General features: G+C 31.9%; 1 protein-coding gene across 1 annotated transcript in view; it reads left to right on the top strand.

Annotated features, from left to right (window-relative positions):
• The first annotated feature begins 987 nt into the window (after positions 1 to 987).
• LOC140447677 (uncharacterized) overlaps positions 988 to 22,654 on the top strand; it is a 665,708-nt gene continuing 644,041 nt past the window's right edge. Inside the window, exon 1 of the mRNA XM_072540472.1 lies at positions 988 to 1,004. The gene's annotated coding sequence lies outside the window, so the exon portion shown is untranslated. The remainder of the gene's footprint in view (positions 1,005 to 22,654) is intronic.

The raw sequence follows: 22,654 nt of genomic DNA, 5'->3' as shown, positions 1-22,654 counted from the left end.
TTAAAATATAAGATAAAGCAAAGGACCGGTTAACAACATATTCAATGGGGTCCTTCTTTATGCTAAATGAAATGTGTGTATCATAATTCAAGACACTAGGACAGTTTCTTCAACGAAAAGAAGACATAAAAAGATGATAACAATAAGACGACTATTCACTTAGAATGTCATAGAGATCTTTATTATACCAGGAGAAAGCTGTCTATCAAGTTTCAAACGCTGTGAAGGTTTTTACACAGATGCACGAACGAACTGACAGATAACGAAAAATCTGTTTAAACATTTCTCAGTGACAACTTTAGAACAACGATACATTACCAAAGTAAATATTTTGTTACATTACTTAGCCAAAATAAGAACATATATTTTTAATAATTCTTTATTTTATATTTTAACAAATTTAACTTTAATTTTGAAGAGCTAACATTGTTTAGAGTCTACGTCTTAACTTTGATGGTTATAAGAATTAATAAATTTAAATCATATCATTGTATGTTAATTACTTACCTATGTGTTCAAACAGAAATGAAAAAAAAAGAAGAATTTTTAAAATAATTTATAATACGACGAATTTTGTATCGTTGAAAGAATCCCCACAGACTAAATTTGAAAGAAGTATAACTTTGAAAATCTTTAAAGAACGGTGAAATCCTAGGTTCAGGAAATATAATAGGGGAACTTATTAAAAGAGATACTGATAAACTATACTTACTATTGGAAGACTTAATTTGAAAATTGTGTCAATAAATCAAAAGTTACGGACGAATGGACTTATTCCGTATATCAATAATACACATTATTGATATATTTTATTAAAAATTAAAATCAAAATGAATCATTATCAAATAGAGGTAGAAGAACTAGCATGTTTTAGAACCCTATACAGTAGTAGATTATCGAAAAATAATTTTAAATGTCTAGATATTTGTTCTTTGAATGTCTTTTAATTCATATTTTCTCTTTTTTTTTAGGTAACCTATTCGAATCATATATCCACATTCTTGGTAAGTTTACTAACCTTTACTTAAGAGCGCACTTCCACCAGTAATTACTCCCATCGCAGTGTATTTTAAACACTTTGTAAAATTAAAAGCATAAGATTCAACACAAATGTTTTAATAAATGTATTATTATAATTATAAGGTACAAGTAAAGTACACGGAACTTAAAAAAAAGTTAAAATATAAAAGCAGTAAAATGTAAAAACACAAAAACAATTAAGAAAAAATTAATCCGTTTTTAATAAAAGTTATGATTGATATTTTAGGTTAACGATGAAATATATTAAAAAGTTATAAAAAAGCTGATCGAACTATAAACTAAGTGGAAACAATCGTTCACAAGAAAAACAAACACATCGCCTTTATAAAGGTAAAACTCATTAAGTGCAATTTAAACGGTTTTGAGTTTCATTTTTATGCTAAGATTTATTAAAGGTAAAATTCTTTATAACAATAATGTTAACCAATCGTAAGTTGGTCATAAGTAACTATCATTAAACATACTTTAGGTTCCCTCTAAACATTGGTAAAACTCACTAAGTGATATAATGAACCAGTTAACTTGTTACGAATTCCTTGCGTTCCAATGTATGATATTGATACTAATAAACTGAAGACAAAACAATATTATATTAAATTTTTGTGTGGTACGTGTGTATCTTGTTAGTTTAGATGCGACATTGTAAATGTTAACATCATGATACTAAGAAGTAAGCGAATCTTGCAAATTTGCAGAAAATTATCTAATGTAAGTATTGACAGTAATATCAAGTACATTGTAGAAAATTGTTCAATTTTTAATAACGTTCTAGGTATTTGAACAACTGAAAACAACTTGACAAGAATTTAGTACTTATGAGACTTAACAAGTATATATTATGTTGGAACAAGCAGTTATTTTGCAAATAAAATACCAATTTGCCGAAATCCGTTTATTTTAATTTTTTGTAATTGTAAATGGGAAATTAACAACATTTTTTACGATGTATGGAATTGTTTTTATAGTTTAATTATATATTTTGTGTTGATTGATATTTAATTTATTGTTTGAAAGCCAAAAAATGCTGACAACTGAATATTGGAACAAGAGGTTTTTAACAAATTAAAATAAAAATTAATAAGGCGTAACGTCGTCTTTAGTTTAAATAACAGCCTGAACTCTGTTAGGGATTGTATGAACTAGGCCTTCACATAATTCAGGGGTGAAACTATCCCATATTTCTTGTAATTCAGCACGTAGTTGTGGCAAAGTACGATGAGGGTTATTTCTTAGGCGTTGTTTCATTTTGTGCCATAGTGTCTCTATTGGATTAAGATTCGGGCTGCTAGAAGGATGTGACAAAGGTTTAATGTCATGTTATCCCATCCATATTTTGATAGATTTAAGAGGCTTAGTCCTGCTGAAAGATAAAATCTCCGGATTGATATAACTTTGTCGCACTTGGTAGAAACGAATATTCAAGGATATCTTGAGTATATCTATATCTATATATCTTGACATTTGGCTGCGTTTACTATAATCTCAATAAAATGTATAGTTCCCAACACTTTGGCCGACATACAACCCCACACCATGATGCTCTGTGGAAACTTTACAGTTTTTCTGAGATAATTATTCTTATGAAATATTTTTTCTCGAATCACCCGATTTCGATAAACTCCCACACAGACATCAAATTTGCTCTCGTCGCTATAGATAACTTTCTCCCAGTTACGTTTGGTCCACAAAACTTTTCTTCTTCTTTTTCTTATGCCACTCCTATCGGAGAATGGAAATCATCAAGGCTATCCTGACCTTGTTTACAGCTGACCTAAAGAGTTCATTAGTGGTAAAGCCAAACTACTCTCTCAAATTACGCAACCATGACATTCTTCTACTGCCTGAATTTCGTTTTCCTTCTATTTTTTCTTTCATTATATTTTGAAGTAATGCGTATTTATGTCCTCTCATCAAGTGACCCAAATATGTTTTCTGTTTTTCTTCGTTTGATCGTTGACAAAATTTCGGGGTGTTTTCTTATTCTTCGCATTACTATAAAGTTTGTGACTCTTTCGACCCAACTTATCTTCAGCATTTAACGCTAGCACCACATCTCCACATTCTTAATCGTAGAGGGATGCTTATATCTCTGTTGCAGAAAAATTTCTTCATCTTTATGAAGGTGGCCCAAGCAATTTCAATACATCTTTTTATTTCATTGTTTTGGTCTCCAGTTTCGTTTATTGAAGCTCCCAAGTATTTGTAACTTGATACTTTTTCAATTTGAATGCCGTTTATACTAATATGTGCTGGTTGTATCATGTTCTTACTGAAATCATATACTTAGTTTTTTTAATATTGATACTTATGCCATAACTGTTGCAGTCAATATTTATATTTGTAAGCAATCGTTGTTATTCTTCTACTGTTTTTGTAACTAGTACAGTGTCGTCTGCGTATCGAATATTATTTACAACCTCTTCATTGATTACGATTTCTTCGTTTGCTTGCAAAAGGGTTTCCTGGCAGATGCTTTCACTATAAACATTAATTAGCAGCGGTGACAAAATGTACGCCTGTCGTACTCCTCTACGTATTTCTATTGCTTGTGATATCTCGTTTTCTATTTTGATGTTAGCTTTCTGATTCCAATATAGATTGAGAATTATAAGCAGATCTTTATTATCTATGTCATTTCTTTCAAGAATGTCTCGTTTCTTATCATGGCGTACTCTGTCAAACGCTTTTTCAAAATCCATAAAACATGCATGTACTTCCTGATTAACGTCTAGGCATCTTTGTGTAAGAACATTCAAACTGAAGAGAGCTTCTCGAGTACCTAGTCACTTTCTGAACCCCATCTGTGTATCACTAATATCTGAATCCAACTTTTAATAAACTCGGTTGTGGATGACATTTAGAAATATCTTTAGTAGATGGCTTATTAAAGATTTTGTTCGATATTCTGAACATTCTTTTGCATTGGATTTTTTGGCAGTGTAACGAATGTAGAGAACAGCCACTCTTGAGGTATAATACCAGTTTTGTATATTGTGTTAAATAAGTGCAATATTATACCTATTGAGTCATCATTCAAGAGCTTTAGCAATTCAGTAGGAACCTCATCAGGTCCATTTGCCTTTCGAGTTTTGGAATTTCTACCAGTGCATTTTCTAAAGTGCCATTTCTACTTCACATTTTAGGATTTCAGGTCCCGTTTCACCATTTACCTGAACAATGTTATTTCTGTTGTCCTCAAACAATTCTCCCATGTATTCACTCCATCTATTAATTTTCTCTGTTAAATCTATAATATTTTCGTCTTTGTTCTTAAGCAAACTTATTTGATGTCTTGTTTGAGTTCCTGTAATTTCTTCTACTTTTTTATGTACATTGAATGTGTCATATTTTCTTTCATAGTTTTCTATTTCTACACATTGTTCTTTAATCCATAATTTCTTGGCCTTCTTTATTCTTTGCTTCATGTTCTTATCAACCTCTCTGTATTTTTGTGCATTATTCTTCATTTTACGTCTTTCGTCCATTAGTTCTAGTATGTCTGGTATCATCCATACCTTGTGTTATTGCAGTGTTTATATAGTTTTTCATCTATGTTGTCTGTTCTGCGGATTTGATTTTTGCTATTCTGAGGCTGGTGTTTATTTCTTCTTGCACTGTTTTTCGTAGATGTTAACAAAAGTTTTGATTTACCTCAAATGTAACGAGAACCTATCAAACTCTCACAAAGAAGAACCTATCAAACATATCTTATAAAAACTAAGACTGCGTTTGTGGATATATTTGCGACAGCATCCTCTGGAAACTTACTTCCCGTATGTATTTCTTCTTCCCGACTTACAAGTAAATGCCTTACACTAAATTGAGAAACAGCCTTAGGACAGCCTGAGCTTTTGCCGTGAACATCAATACTTTATGCATTGTTTTCCCTTCATGGTAATGATGAATAATAATTTCTCGAACTTTTGGATTAGTAGATTTTCCACGTACCATTATTATAATTTTACTCGTAATAAAACTAACGGTTTTCTTTATTCATACTCAAATGGTGCATAACAATTATTGTTGACAACGCACTACCTATTTGTATGTTTGATTTCAACGCCTTCTTTGTGTCAGGCTGATAAAATTTAAAGAACGTGAGGAAAAGCAAAAAAATATTCCAATATTTAGTTGTCAGCAGTTTTTAATTATCAAACAATTAATTAAATAGTAATCAATATAAAATATATACTTAAGCCGCAAAAATAATTCCATACATCATAAAAAATGTTGTTAATTTCATATTTACAAATAAAAAAAAAATAAATAAAAGAATTTCGATGAATTGGCAACAACTATATGTTCCAACATATAGTTGTTAGGGCTCGTATATTATAGGTACCAGGCAAGTTAAAAGAAATCGACGAAACTTTTTGTTATCTACCAAATTCTGTGTCATGTAATTTTAGTGTTTTTATAATATGATAAATAAACGTGTGGATACCAATTTCATCTTAACATTTATTTCACAGACATCAGAAGCAAACTCTGAAGCAATTAATGAGGTGTTAGATAGATTTTAGAGATATCCAATGCTCCACAATACACACCATCAACTTTTAACATTTATGATCACTGTTTAAAAAAAACTTATTGTTCTAGCTGTTCAAGCTTAATAAACCACACTAATATTTTAAACCACACTAATATAATAAACCACAATAAATCTATTTTTGATGAAGATTCACAATTTAATTCTTCTAAAAGTAACCATTGTTGTTGGAAAAAAGTACATAAAGTTACTAAAAGGAAAACAACCAACGCTAAAAAACTACCAACTAAGTGAAGACCCTATGTGACAATGACAGGCATGCAATCTGCGCTCCAAAACCTTTTTTTTCTATCCTTTTTACCCTAAAAAGCAATAGTGTTTGATTTGTGAAATAACAAATCCAACACAGACGATCAATTATTAAAGAACAGTTATGATGATCACATTAAAAGAAAAAAGAAAGTAACAGAGACAGATGCTAATAAAAGGAACGTGAAAGAAATTGACTCCTTTCAGATAATTACTTATGATTTACAGAAAGTTCTTCAGCTACCTATTTGAAATATAGAGCAATTATACTATAGCCGAAAATTATGCGTATACAATATCGCAATATACGAAGGAGATAAAGTAAACAAAGGATTTTGTTTCTACTGAAATGATATAAACGGGCAGAGAGGCGCAAATGAAAAAGGAACCATTCTTCAAATATTTATAGGGCATTGACAGCTCTATAACGCGCGTGACTATGTTTTTCTATACCTGTGGTGCCCAAAACCGCAATAAACACCTAGCTGAAACACTTTTACGTTGTGTTAAAAATCATCCAACTTTTAAGGTTCGTGAAAGTGCCAAAAAGAACAGATCTCTCTTTCTCATGAGTGATTGAAAAGATGTGTTCAAATGTGCAAGATCCCAAAGAACTACGAAAAAGGATTTTTAATGAAGTAGGTAACGAAATAAAAATATAACGAGTTTTTTTTATCTTCATGACCTGTCAAAAGAGATAATAAAGAACAAAAATGTAAAAGAATATGGTAGCACGGTAAAATCGCTAAAAGTGAAATATCTTAACTATCAGAAGAGAAACCCATATGTCATTTTCTATAAAAAATATAGTCACCAAGCAGGTTTTAAAAAAATTAATTTAAAACGTTAGGGTAGACATCATAACCCGACTATAATTATGAAACAAGCTTATACAAATTGATTTCTAATTAGTAAATTAAAAAAAAACTAGATCTTTTAAAACTATGTGACACGAGTATAATCCCTGAAGAATTGCAAGAGCGGTATCGAAATCTCCCTTCTGTACGGAAGAAAGAACTGCAGAGCCGACTGCCTCTGTATGAACAAGAATCTGAAGAAAGTGAGAGTGACTAAACTTTGGCTATGATGACAATAGTTTATGTTAATTTTTTATGTTGTTTTTTTTGTTCTATGTTATTTATCTTTTTAATAAAATTTTAGTACTTTTTTTTTTTTTTTTTTTTTTATTTACAAACTCGCATCAGCCTGTAAGGCTATTAGCGAAAAAAAGAAAAAGTAATAACAATAATTGAACAGTGTAACAATTAAATTTTGTATAAATAGTTTATTGCTTTAAGATATTGGATAATCACTTTGGCACCGCACTTTAAGAATAGTTCTCTCAAATTCTCCGGGATTCCGAATTTACACCTTTCCGCACTGTGTAACGGGCACTCCACTAGAAGGTGTTTTATTGTTAGCGGGGTCTCGCAAGCATAACACTCCGGTTGTGGATCCCTTGTCATCAGATGTCCATGTGTGAGGCGACTATAACCAAGCCGCAGTCGTGTGATGATAACCTGAGAAAAACGATTGGTGGAACTATCAGACCATGGTTGAAATATTGGTTTTATCTCAAGTAGTTTTGCCTGTTTTTTACACCATCTGCTATTCCATATGTTGACTATTTTGCTGTGGAAATATGATTTGAGATCTGTCGCTGGAGTTTTTGGATAGAATTCAATAGTTGTTTCCTCTAAGGCTTCTCGTGCATATTTATCCGCCAAATCGTTTCCCGTGATTCCAACATGAGATGGCACCCACAGGAAAGCAATGTTTCTGTGGTTTAGATTATGCAATTCTTGTCTAATGAGTTTGGCCACAGGATGGGAAGAATAGATTTTTGAGATGATTTCTAGAGAACTTAATGAGTCAGTAATTATTAAGAAATTAGTTTCAGGACATTTTGTAACATGACATATGGCTTTATATATTGCAAAGAGTTCTCCTGTTAAAATAGTATTCGTCTCCGCTAGTTTATATTTCTTTATTTCATCATTTGTTACAAAGGCAGATGCTACACAACGCTCTGTTTTAGATCCATCTGTGAATAACTTTTTGAAGGAGGAAAATTGAGAAATTAACGTTTGATATTTAGAATTAATTAGATGACAATTGCTTTCTTTTTTATTTTCTGATAATAGATCCAAATTTATGTAAGGAGAAGACATTAGCCAAGGAGGGGAAGTTGGAATCTTGCTAGGATAGATTTCGGGGACTTTAATGTTTAATTCATTTATGATTCGTCTACATCTTTCGTAAAAGGGAATGCGGGTTTTTGCGCGCTGGATATTCGAGCAGCGAATGGTTTGGTGATATTGTAAAGAGTACCGCTTCGATGCATAAGAGAGCATTAATTCCTGTCTTCGTAAATCTAATGGTAGTTCACCCAGTTCGGCCTGAAGACTTAAGATAGGGGTTGTTCTAAATGCGCCGCTTATTATTCTAAGAGCGTTATTTTGAATGGTGTCTAAAACTTTTAGAGTTGTTGTTGAAGCACACGAGTAAGCGTGGCAACCATAATCGATCTTTGAGCGGATCAAATTTTTATATAGTATGAGTAGAGTTCTACCGTCTGCTCCCCAGTTCGTACCAGAAAGACATTTCAAGAGGTTTAGTCTTTTTTGACATATAGCTGATATATATTTGATGTGGTCCTTCCAGGTTAGAGCTTGATCAAATATTAGACCTAGATATTTAATTGTGTTTACATATTCAAGTGTTTGACCACCAAGTTTTAAAGTAGGTATTTCTTTTATCTGTTTTGGTCTCTTAGAGAATATGATGCAGCGAGTTTTAGATGAAGCAAATTGAAAACCACTCCTTTTAGACCATGCTATAAATTTGTCGAGTTGATCTTGTAATAATTTGGCCATACTCTGTATATTGTTTCCATTTAAGAATATTATAAGATCATCCGCGTACAATCTCGCTTGAATGGGTTTGTTCATTGATTTGATTATATCATTGATAGCTATAAGGAAAAGCGTCGGGCTGATTACCGAGCCTTGGGGTGTACCATTTGTTTGATATTTCACATTAGATAGAAGTCCGTTTACTTTTACCTTGAAATTTCTATTTAGGAGAAAATTTTTAATAAAAGCAAGTATATTTCCTTGATAGCCCCATGATTCCAGTGTTGAAATTATTTTGTGATGCCAAGCCATATCAAATGCTTTGTGCAAATCAAAATAAATTGCAATACATTTTTGGTTGTTGTAGAATGCGTTATTAATATGTGATTCTATATCTACTAAATTGTCGGTAGTCGATCTTAAAGGACGAAATCCAGATTGTTCATTAATCAGTTGGTTATTTTCTTCCAGACACCACAATAAACGTTTATTTATAATTTTTTCCAAAAGCTTACACATGACACAAGTTAGAGACACTGGACGATAAGAATCTGCTTTGTTTTGTGGCTTATTAGATTTTAAGATGGGAATAGTTATGGCTGTTTTCCATAAATTGGGAAATTCATGTTTGGTCCATATACGATTATATATTTTTAATAATATTTCTACTGCTTCGTCAGGAAGGTGTTTCAAAAAAGAAGCTGGGATGTCATCGGGGCCAGGGGATGTGTCTTTTAAAGAAACTACCATCTCTCTTAGTTCTCTGATTGTGATAAGTGCATTTATAGGTTCATTGTTGTTTACTACGTTAATAGGGATGGTTTCTTTTTGTTCTTTGTATGTTATGAAATCTTTATCATAGTTAGAATTTGTGGATGTTAACTTGAATGTTTCCGCTATTTTTTCTACGATTTCTGCATGGTTTGTTATTAATGATTTATTTTCTACTTCTAATGAATCGATTCCTTGATATGAGCTAGTGCCTGTTATATTTTTTATTTTCCTCCATATGTTTGTTAAGGATGTGTAATTATTGATCGTTTCTACATATTTTATCCAGGATTGTCTTTTAGATCTCGTGGTAATCAGTTTGGCTTTAGCCCTACATTCTTTAAGATTAATTAAGTTTTCTAGGCTTTTGTACCTTTTGTACTTTTGAAGAGCTTTCTTACTTTCCTTAATAGCTTCTTTACAATCTTCATTCCACCAGGGAGTTACTTTATCTCTTTTTATAAACTTTGTTTTACCTATCGCTTCTAGAGCTGCTTCCGTTATGAGTTTATTGAACTGTAGAATTATTTCGTCTATTGAATTTTCTAAACAAATTTTTGATGATCCGTTACGGATAATTTCTTGATAACTGCGCCAATCAGCTTTATCTAGCCTCCATTTCGGTTCAGGTGTAACTGGCGTAGGTTTCATCGAGTGTTTTTCTATTAAAATTGGGAAGTGATCACTCCCATGTAAATCTTTTTCTACATACCAATTGTGATTTAATTGAAGAGTTGGCGTACAGAGTGAGATATCTATAGAAGAAAATGTCCCTGTCGATAAATTTAAGTGTGTGCTGCTACCATCATTTATTATTGCAAGGTTTAATGTGTTTATGATCTTTTCAATCTTTTTTCCAGTGTGTGTAGTTTTAAAGGAACCCCAGTTAGTATTGTGTCCATTTAGATCTCCCAAAATGAATTTCGGATTAGGAACCTGATTTATTAAGTTTACAAGATCTTGTTCTTCTAGGTTATAATTTGGAGGTATATATATATTACATATGTTGATCTTTTGTGTAGTGCCAATTTCTACAGCTACGGCTTCGAGATTTGTGATTAATGGAATTTCTTTGGATATTATTTGTTCCTTTACATATATTGCAACTCCACCTGATGCGTGTTTTGCATTATCTCTGTTTTTAAAATATGAATTGAAGGACTTTAGATTCATGCACGTGGAATGTTTAAAATTAGTTTCTTGAAGACAAATAATTTGTGGTGTGTATTGATTGATTAATAGTTGCAACATAGGTAAACGAGTTTGAAAGCTATTTATATTCCACTGTAAAATTTTATTATACATAAATTATTATATATCGATTAAGTGAAAGAAAAAAAAAACTACAGTATTAACAAGTGGATGTATCACTTTCAGTATCCAAAATGGCTAAATCAAGTTGTACCTCCAATTTTTTCCTCAATTTTGTGCAGCGATATTTTGTTGTTCTGTCTTCTAAATGGGGACGTATTTCTTCCAACATATTAATAAGAGCTACGGTGTCTGAAGTATATTCATTCGCAATCGTTAGTACATCAGAGCATCCATAGCAATTTTCAAGTAGACTTTCAATTTGCTGACTGTTAAGACAAAAGGAAGGAGAGTGTTTGTCTATAAATGTTTTAATATTGTCTGAAAACTTTATGTTTTGTTCCGGTTTTTTTTCTGTTTTGCTCTTTTTTTTCTGTTTTAAAGTTGGAATTGCAAATTGGGCATCCTCAGAAGTAGGTGATGAAACAGCAGAAGCAGTACGTTTATGTGAAATATTTTGTGTAAAAGAAAGATCAGACTTTGTATTGTCAACCAAGGCGTTTTCCATTATCTCAGAATTCACAGGGGTATTGATAGGTTGAGATAGGGGTGGATTTGACAGTTCTGGATTTTGGGTCGAAGATGACTGTGAGCTGTTGGAAGAAGTTGTAGTGATTTCAGCAATAGGAGTTTGTGAAGTTTGGGCAAGAGATATGCTACCTGATTGATTATTGCTTACTGTAGGTATTGTATTCAAAGTTGGTGAAACAGAAACAGTACATTGTGAAGCATTATGTCCTGCTTGCTTGCATTTGAAACAATTATGGCTGTCTAATGTTAAAAATAACCTGCTTACTACTCCATCTTGTTCAATTTCAATAAATTCAGGAATGTTAGTATTTATAGGAGGAGAAATGTAGATTTGTCTTCTAAAACTTAATATGTGGCTGTAAGCTGGATCAGTAGCTCCAATTCTCAGTGGAGTCATTGGCGATAACAGTGTTAAACCTAAGTTTTGTAAATGTCGTGTAATATCTTCATTAGGAATTGTCGGGCTTACATTAGATACTAGCAATCTTTCTGATGGAGTAATTAGTCGCCGAGCAACTAGACGAGTGTTGTTAATTGTGATGGCTTCATTATTTTTAAGAAGATCGTCGACAATTTTTTTATCTCTCAAATATATGCAAACTCGATTGTTAGATATACGTGAACAATATATTATATTTTGTGGGTTAACTATTGGTCCAATCTGTAAGAGATAGTCTTGAATTTTGCCACCTTCTATCGATGGGAAAACTATCGCTTGATCTCTATTTGGTAATGGAGTGGAATTTTTAACTAACGCTGCTGAGTATGATTTAACCGTGCTGTGGAAATTATTTGAAGTAGTATTGACATTTGAAGACTTTTGAGTAAGATTATCCATTTTTTGCTTTCTTTCGGAGTTTCTTCCAAAGCATTTAAGCTAAGTCCGCCTCTGGCGATGAAAAACCACAGACAATAATTTGAGAAAAAAAAAAAACAACCAGTTGGTAGATAAGCACTCACAACAGGTGAATGGAAAGATATTGATTTTTTGTGGATGTTGATAATATTATGAAGTAAATTAAATACTCACAAATGATGTGTGATGTACTATTTTAACACTTCACCACTTTTTTCTCAAAAATTTGTTTTAATATGATAGTTAAAAACTCATTAATATTAAAAATCAATTACTACGAAATGATAACGACGTGTTTACTCTTCGAATGTTCGAGTGAGACTCCTTTAGTACTTTTTCTTATTATTAAATTTCTCATTATTATGTTGAAAACTCTAGGTACATGACGGGGTAAAACTCATTACGTACGAAAAACTTTTTTTGCTAATCAGAAGGTAATATTTATAGTCTATCACTAAGATAAATGTACAATTTAAAGCAACTGTTTAAGTAACTATGTACTATTTCAAATACTAAAAATATTCCCGTAAGTTGTAAAATAAAATAAGTCCAAATAAACTTAAATGCTCAATAACTACAAAATTTCACATAGTGCGTTTTACCTTTACAACGACGATATTTGGGATTAAGTAAGATATTTGCTTTTGTTTACCTCTCTGTTTAGAAATTCCAAAAGATTGCTCCTTACGAATAATTGTACTACTATTGTGGCATGTAATTTTCTTAACTATATTTTTACTTCTTTATCGATTTAAATCCTTCTGACTTTTTCCTGGTGGTTATGCATCTAGTGTGTTATTCTATAGAAAACTTGTTGGTTTTCCGTTTTCAAAATATATTACAAAATTGCTATAGATCGTTAATATAGGTGCTACAGCCTTATTAATTTGTATGGCAGACACAAGTGAAATTTTGAAATCCAAAACTCGACTATTCAGTTGGTGAGTTTGGTAGAAAGTATGGAAGCAGCTCTATTTTAATAAATGTTAATTTGCCAATCATTGTTTACTTCTCTTCCTACAAATTTATTAATAAAAGATATATTATTTTTCAATTATCACATTTAACTTGGAAACTGTTCAGAAGTATGAACTTTGAAGAGTCTCCTAGAGAATAGTTTGGTATAGACGAACGCATTTATAAGAACGTACAAAAGCGATAATGCTCATAACGTCCAGCAAATCAGATTACATAGGACTCGATAACATGGAAAGAGTTCCCCCAGAGCTCAATCTTTTAATTCTGTAGGTATCTAGGAAGGGTAAATTTTCCCCTTAGAGGGAGTGAGGACCGTATGGTTTAAATCTGGATAGATATGTTATTATTATTATAATATAATTTTAATAGCCTGTATCAACCAAATTTCAATATGATAAAATTCACTTTCATACTTGGCTTTAATATTCTGTGTAGAAAACTTCTTCCCTAATTTTGCAATTATTCTTAAACTGACTTAACTGACGAAGCTTAGTTACAGAGACATATTACACCATGTATACATTAAATATACCAGAGTCGGTAGTTAAACGTTAAAGCTATACTGTTATTTTATTCCTATATTACATATTCAACTAATCATCATTCAATCTTCTCTTATCCACTGCTGGACATAGATCTCCCTCATAGTTTTCCATCTATTTAGATCTTGTGCCTCTTGCATCCAATTCCTATGACAACGTTTTAGATCGTCAGTCCAACGTGTTGGTGGACGACCTCTACTTCGGTAGGCATCATCTCTTGGTCTCCATTCCAGTATCCGCTTTGGCCATCTATTGTCTGTCATTCGAGCCACGTGACCTGCCCAGTTCCATTTTAGTGTTGCTACTCTCTCTACTACATCAGCCACTCCTGTTCTTTGTCGTAGCTGGCGATTTGGGATCTTGTCTCGTAGTGAAACGCCCAACATAGCACGCTCCATCGCCCTTTGACACACAAGCATCTTTTGAACTGTTCTCCTTGTCATGGTCAACGTTTCGGCACCGTAAGTTAACACTGGCAAAACACACTGATTAAACGTTTTTCTTTTAAGGCAATCGGTATATCAGACGATTTGAAAATATGGTTCAGCTTGCCGAAGGCTGCCCAAGTCAGTCTTATACGACGGAGAAGCTCAATGGTTTGGTTATCTTTTCCTATGCGAATCTCGTGACCTAGGTATTTATAGGCCATTACCTGGTCTATGGATCTTGTTCCTACGCATATATCTTCGCTGACTACAAGATTTGTCATCATCTGGGTTTTAGATATATTTATTTTCAATCCCCCTTCTAGCGAGGAAAGGTAGAGCTGATTTAAAAGTTCTTTGGCCTCATCTATCCTATCAGCTATTAGTACAATATCATCTGCAAACCTTAGATGGCTAAGCTTTTCTCCATTTATGTTTATGCCCTTGTCGGTCAGTTTTGCCCTTTTACATATATATTCCAAAAGCGTAGTGAACAGTTTCGGCGATATGGTGTCCCCCTGGCGTACTCCACGTTGTATCGGGAATTTCTGGGTTTGACGATCACCCACTCTAACACTGGCTGTTGCGTTTTGGTATATATGTTTAATTATATTTATATACCGATAGTCAATTCGGCATTCTGTCAAGGCTTCCAACATTTTTTGTTGATTTACGGTGTCGTAATATTCAACTAATATAACCAATAAAAGTATTTATTTAATTATAGCTTTTTCTTAAAGCCTTAAAGCTTATGTTTATGTATGTTTTTATTTTGTTGCCGAATAAAACTATCTCTATCTTTTAGTTATAAGTTACAAATATTAATCTATGTTGTGTGACTGTTTCCGTAGGGAAAATGTTTCTAATTCGGTTTCTTTGCGGATTCTTGTTCAAAAATATCACCTTTGCACAAATCGAAGGGTGTTAGGCGAAATTTTGGAAAAGAAATTGTTTAAACCAAATTCAAAAATAACCTTTTTTGTTTCGAACAGGTTTCAATTTATAAGCGATTTAAAATCTGAAAAATACGAAAATACGCATTTTCAAGACTTGAAAACTCATGTAAATCAAGTGCCTAAATTCAAGTTTAATCATTCAGTTTCAAAATTCTGAAGAGCGATCGCGTATTTCAATTTAGACCGTTTTTTTAATTGCTAATTATGCGCGTTTTTTTATTTTTACGCCGCCGCGGTATGGCGCGTTGCATTATATATGATGCGTCTCTGTCGCACTTATACATATTATTATACAGTGTGTAAAAGCCAAATGGAATAAATTCATTATTTAGGTTACTGTACATATTTATAAAAAATCCCGAAACACGTCAAATTTAAATTATAACTTGACATTCTTTAACGCGAATATGCAACCCCTACCTACAACCCCCTTAGAATGACAGGTACAACCCCCAATTTTTAAAATAGGAAGTATAGGCTTGTAATATATCGTTTGAAAGGTCTTTTCATTCTCCATTCAAAAATGTTGTCGCTTTCAAGTTTATTAAGATAAAATAAATTAAAATCATGTGGTTACCGAAATTCGCTACAATACAATCAAAAACTAAAATGTAATGCAAAACGTAATAAAATGTAGAACACGAAAAAGAACTATGAATGTTAATGAAGTAGATGTTCAAAATGTTCACCGCGAACGTCTTGGCAACATCCTAATCTCAAATAAAACTGTCTTCTAACATTATTTAACATAACAGGCGTGATCGACCTAATCGCAAGCGTTATTCGTTCTTTTAAGTAATTTAAATCAGAAGGTTTAGTTTTGTACACATGGCTCTTCACATATCCCCATAAAAAGAAATCTAATAATGTAATATCAGGTGATCGCGCTGGCCATTCAATCGATCCTCGTCTCCCTATTCACCGATTGGGAAGTATTGTATCGAGGTACTGGCGGACATTAAGTTGGTAATGTGGTGGTGCTCCATCCTGCTGAAACGATATCGTATTCGCTGGAACTTGAGGGTTTCCTGGATCAGGATATAAATTTGCCAACGTTGGAATGACATCATTTTGAAGTAGTGCCAAATAATTGTTGCCATTCAAGTTGCCCTCAATGAAAAAGGTACCAATGATATTGTTTCCTACAATCCCTGCCCAAACATTAACCTTTTGAGGGTATTGAGTGTGTTCTTCTCTCATCCAGTGAGGATCTTCCGTGGCCCAGTAGCGGCAATTTTGCCGATTATCATGACCGTTAAGTGAAAAAGTACACTCATCAGAAAACATAACGTCTTCTAATTGGATAATATTGTTATCCAACATGTACATCATTTACTCACAAAAAAAAATTCTCCTATCAAAATCGTCTTCCATGAGCTCCTGAGTAGGTATCATCTTATAGGGATAATATTCTTCTAATATACTTTCCATTGAATGTAGTGGATGCCTGTCTACTCGATGTACGTGGATTTTCCTGAAACTCAAGCAACACGTCTAATTGGAGTTCATCACTCAGTGCATTGGCAGCTGCTTTTTTTATCTGCTTACATGACCAAACTCGCGAAACTGCTTCTCTATTTTACTTATTGTTCCTTGGGATATAGGCGGTAAATTAGGAAATTTCTGATGAAATAGGCGAGTTACTTCCTATTGTGTTCGGGCGTTATCTCCGTAACCAATCATTTGTAAAACTGTTATTTTATGCATTTCCGTTAATCTAACCATTTTTCAGAATTGAATTGAACGAACTTTTTACTTAAATTAAAATACTAACAACTTAAATAAAACAATTTACTAATGCGTGTTAAAACAAGTTGCCACGGAAATTCTTTAAAGCTTTTTAATGGTTACCATCTAAAAACCACATTGCTATGGTTTTTGTTCACTTTCTCATTATCAAGACCTAAACGGGAAATAAGTTTTGAGTATATTTTAGCGAATTTCGGTAACCACATGATTTTAATTTATTTTATCTTATTAAACTTGAAAGCGACAACATTTTTGAATAGAGAATGAAAAGACCTTTCAAACGATATATCACAAGCCTATACTTCCAATTTTAAAAATTGAGGGGTTGTACCTGTCATTCCAAGGGGATTGAAGGTAGGGGTTGCATTTTCACGTTAAAGAATGTCAAGTTATAATTTAAATTTGACGTGTTTCGGGATTTTTTATAAATATTTACAGTAACCTAAATAATGAATTTATTCCATTTGGCTTTTACACACTGTATGTACATAAATTTCAAAATTTCAAAATCAACTGGGTTAATAATAAATTACAAAATTTTAATAAATGTCAGTATTTGTTGCGAATTTCTCGCGTAAGTTCGTATAATATGTATAAGTGCGACATCGACGCACCATATAGTGAGGCGCGACGATGTCGCGGCTTCTTAAAAATCGAGTGGACGCGCATAATTAACAATTAAAAAACAACCGTCTAAATGGAAATAAGCTTCGATCGCTCTTTAGAATCTTAAAGCTGAATGTTTAAACTTCAATTTACGTACTTGGCAACCTAAAAAATAATAACATGAGAGTTTTCAAGCCTTGAAAATGCGTATTTTCGCATTTATCAGATTTTAAATCGCTTATAACTCGGAAAATATCATCTTTAGAAAAAAATGACACGAGACCTTTTTTGGTAAAAATGACAAAACTTAAACAATCTAAAGCAAAAAAAATGTGATTTTTGGAATTTGTTTAAAAAAATTAAATAAACAATTTCTGCTTAAAAATTTCGCCCGAAACCACCCTTAAGATTTGGTTAAAGGTGACATTTTTGAGCAATAATCCGCAAAGATATCGAATCAGAAACATTTTTCTTACGGAAGCGATCTTACAACATGAGCTATTAAACGTTCAGATCCAAGCCCAATTTAAAAAAACAATAGCGTCAAAAATGAATTTAACTTCTTTAGTGCAATAAATAGTATTTCTTTTTCTTTTTTTTTACATCCTTTATTTATTGTAATCTGTTTCTACAATAAAAATAATAATCAATAAGTTTATCACGTAATTAACACAGGAGATTCGTCCAGTGACAAAAATCCTTTAAGATAAATTTCTAATATATATAAATATTTAAAATATAAATAACACTTTACAAAGACATTTACTAACACAATAATTTTATAATAATGTTTTCTTTTATAATAATGCAAAAGTTATAATAATAATATAATAAGGTATAATAATGCAAAAACAAGTGCTCTTATTTAGTTTGCCAAATAATATGTATGCAATAGTTTAGCAGTAGCTTGTATTTGTGTCAAACTTCTTCTTATTCTTCTTCTTCGTGTGGACAGCCTTTTAGTCATTGTTCTTATTTCTTTAATTGACTTTTTTTGTTCCATATTTTTTTTCTTTTGTCTACCTCCTTTTTTTGTTGTCTTTGATTTTATTATTCGCCAAGTTAATTTTTTTAAGTTTTTCTCAATTTTTTCCAGTAGGGTCTTTTAATTTATCTGTTTTCTAATTTTGTTATTTTGTCTATGGTAAAATGCTGAGGCGAGCGTCACGGAACAAACGCTTCGAGAATGATTCACGGAAGTAGCGCTACAAAATAGCGTATTTCGTGGCGCTACTTCTACTACAAAAGTGCCTTGGTAAGACGCTATAAACAGTTGGAAGAGTCCATTAACACGACCAAGCGTATCCGTTATACAACATTTCATATACATACAAACTTTTTCAATATTATTAAAATCTAATTATCTTAACAGCAGTTTTATGTAACTCTTAAATGTTATTTTTAAAGAAAAGCTTTTATCCTGGTGTTGTATTAATTTTTTTTTATGTTAAAATTCATAGCGGATCGTCACATCATGCACTGTTTTGTTTTGTGACGATCCATCATGACACGGAAATGTCACTAGTATTTATACTGGCGTTATATTAATTTTTAACGTTAGTTGTTAATAAATTAATTTCAAACCATACTCAAATATTATGTTTAAAAATCTTCTTTACGTTATATAATAATTAAATTTACTATCAAATGATATTTCTTTATATTTTATTATTTAGTGTGACTTTGTTGGATCTGTGAGAAGTAAATAATGTATGCTTGGCAACAATATAGACGAAATATACAACGTAACTTTTTTTGATACTTTAGCAGGTGGCGTTATGAGCACACATAATAATTTATTCAATTATGTTAATATAACGTATTTTGTGATAAATAATTAATAAATAATAAAATTACTTTATTCAATTTTACAAATATTATTTACATTTTAAAAGTACAGAATACATAATCTTTGTGCCGTCTACTACACCACTTTTTTTTCATTTGGGTTAATGACACTCTCTCCATATATTCCTGTACTGATTAATCTTATGTGTGGATTTGTTGTTGTTGTTTGTTTGAGTTTATAACTGCTTACACTAGCACTAGATCCATTTGCCAATCTTACACTTTTTACTCATTTTTCCATTAGTCATTGTTTTGTATATAATATTATCCTAATCTATTACTAGTATTGATCTCGAATATACAGTCTTTTTTTTGGTAATTTGTTTTTAGTTTTTTTTTATTAGGTGCGTTTTTAGTTATTTATATATAAAATAGGTGATGAGGTCCTCAGAATTCCACAGCAAACTCTTCTGCAGATATCTACTTAATTCAATAGCTACTTTACTATGGACTGTAAAAGTTCCTCATTTTTTCTCTATTTTTTATTTATTTTTTTATATATTTTTTTTTATTTACTTTTTTATTTTTTTTTAATTTTCTGTTTGTATTATTTTTTTTACTTTTTTTTTATATTCTAACGAACTACAAAGAAATACTTACTCTAATTTTACAATTTCAATTTGAATATGTGTGGATTTGTTTCTATTCTTGTACTGTAATCTCTCATTATTATTCTTCTATGTGCCTATCCGTGACGAATGTTGGCAATCACCATGGTAATCTTTATCTTATCTGCAGCAGCACTGACAAGCTGTACAGATTGTGTGTTAAAACAGGTTCTGAAGTTATTTAACCACGATGTTCTTCTTTCTCCTGAATATTGATTTCCAAATATTTTTTCTTGCAGAATCTCTTGTAGCCTTAGGACATATTATGCATTTCGAATAATGTGTTCGAAGTATTGTATCTTTCCAGATGTGATAGTGGTCAGTACTTCTCATTTATTTTTCATTCTTTTGAGGACTTCCTTATTTGTGACTTGTCAGTCTACAGGATGTTAAGTATTCTTCGATATAGCTATATCTTAAATGCTTCTAATCTTCTGCACTTATCTTCGTTTAAGGTTCAACATTCACCACCATAAAAAAGGACAGAGAAGACATAGCATTGCAGCATTCTTACTTTTCTATTAAATGAAAGGTTATTGCTCTTGAAGAAGGCACCCATCCGGTTGAAGGTGGATCTAACTTATCCGATTCGCGCTGGTATCTCCTGGTTGTTGGTCTATTCTTCATTTGTTATGTGTTGTTATGTGTTTTTGCCGTATCTGCTCTTGTTTCCGCTGTGTACGTCATTATCGGTCTTATTGTTGATTTATATATCCTGGTTTTCGTTTCCGTTGTGAGGTATTTGTTTCTCCAGATTGTGTTGTTGAGACATCCTGCGACTCTGTTTGCCATGTTCACTTGTTTTTGTACTTCTTCTTCCACTTTTCCGTAGCTTGACAGTTTTATTCCCAAATATTCAGTTTCCATCACTTGTTCTATTATTTTGTTATTTACGACTAGTTTACATCGTCTCGGTTCCGCTGATATCACTATCGCTTTAGTTTTCTCTGTTGATATCTCCATGTTGTATTTGCCGGTCCCAAACTCGGATAAAGGAGGAGGGTTGTAGGGTTAGGTTAGCAGCCTGCCATATATAAAAATAAAAAAAAATACTAAAAGAACCGGTGACCAGCCTCGGACTAGGATAAAAAATATTAGAACTTGACGTATATAAAATGTGCAGACGTGATGAACGTAAAAATATACAAATTATACGGTGAAAAACAGAGAAGTACAAGTAGAAGAATTAGTGTATTAATTTAATTCAAAGAGCGGCCTAAATTTTGTGAATACCCAGAGAAAATCAATAGAAAGAAAAATAAAAGGGTAGCAAAAGAAAACACGAGCCTAGAAATCTAATAGCCTATAAGCAAACCTATATTTACCTATGAGCAAACTAAAACATACACTTTACTTAGTTAATTTAGTTTATTTATTTTGACCTAATTAGATTAGCGTAGCATGGGTTTTAAAACACAGTTAATGAGATATCTTTAGTTTAATTGAAATAATACTTATAGACTACATATTTTTTATTTTAATATTAAATCACTAGGTTATCCACGCGTAAATATTTTCAATATATGACCACATTTTAATAGTCCATACCTGACCTTCCTTTATCCGCTAGCGGCTTTCAGGAGGAATAAAATAAAAAATTCGTCCGTTCCTGACCGCCCTCATAAAAACCTAATTTCACGGAAGATTTGGTGACTTAACGTGTGCAGAATCCTTAATAGGAAACAAGACACACACTCCCTTAAAAGGACAATGCGTGCGACCTGAGATAAACCTCAGACGATTTCTGTAATTTAAGGTTTTAAGCTTGATTTAGTTCACTCAGTGATATTTAGCCGTTTGAATAAAAACACGAAAGGTTAATTGTATCCCGATGTTTGCAACGAAAAACTTCCCGATGTTAAGGTTATTGATTATTCTGGTTTTTGTGGCAGATGATTTAGATAGGTATATCACTCAATTTAAAGAATTTAATGCAAGAATTTTGTTTTAGAAAACACCTGTTTTGACGTAAAAACTTTAAACGAATATATTAAAATCTTAAATAAATAAATTAAAAGGTAATTTAAATAATTTTAACAATACACACAACATAATAAAAATTAATAAAAACATAGTACCAAGTGACCAAAAAGTGTCTGATCCAATTGTTTAATAACATACAGAGCGAGTTGTCAATTTTGACTGAAAATTCTATTCATCATAACTTTTGAACGGTAAGTTCGACTTATCTCATGTTTTGGTCAGAGGGTACATTACTACCATTGAATCAATTAACTTATTCAAACTAGAAAAAACCAGGTCTGTATTTAAATAAATAGTTAATTTTGTTTCTAGAAAAAATATCAACTTGTATACTGTTTTTAAAAATACTGATAATAATTTTACAAATTAGACAAATGGGCAATCAAAATGACCGGCATAATTATTTTCCCTACACGATTACTGAATTAAAAAAAAAATTGACTATGAATAATTAGAAGTTTGACAAAGTGATTAAAAACTTTTTTAGTAGCTTTACTCAAAAACATTTAATTTTTTTCATCAATATTTTATTTATAAGTATTAATACTGCCACGGCTTGTGCTATAGGTGGCCATGCATGAGCGGCTACATTGGCTGCTATATTACTAGATTCAGGCTATAAATATAATTCTTTTGATGGGGATCTCCCTATTTTATTTCTCTGATGATTGTAAACTAGTTTGGAAAACTTGTTTCTATCAAACTCTACTATAGAATTTTTCATATAAAAATGATTGCCCGTCATTCAAGACTTACAACGTCAGAACCCTACAACGTTGCCAAAACATCAGAA

The sequence above is a fragment of the Diabrotica undecimpunctata genome, chromosome 8, assembly GCF_040954645.1.
Source record: "Diabrotica undecimpunctata isolate CICGRU chromosome 8, icDiaUnde3, whole genome shotgun sequence".
NCBI lineage: Eukaryota > Metazoa > Arthropoda > Insecta > Coleoptera > Chrysomelidae > Diabrotica > Diabrotica undecimpunctata.
This window is presented reverse-complemented; position numbering and strand designations above follow the sequence as displayed.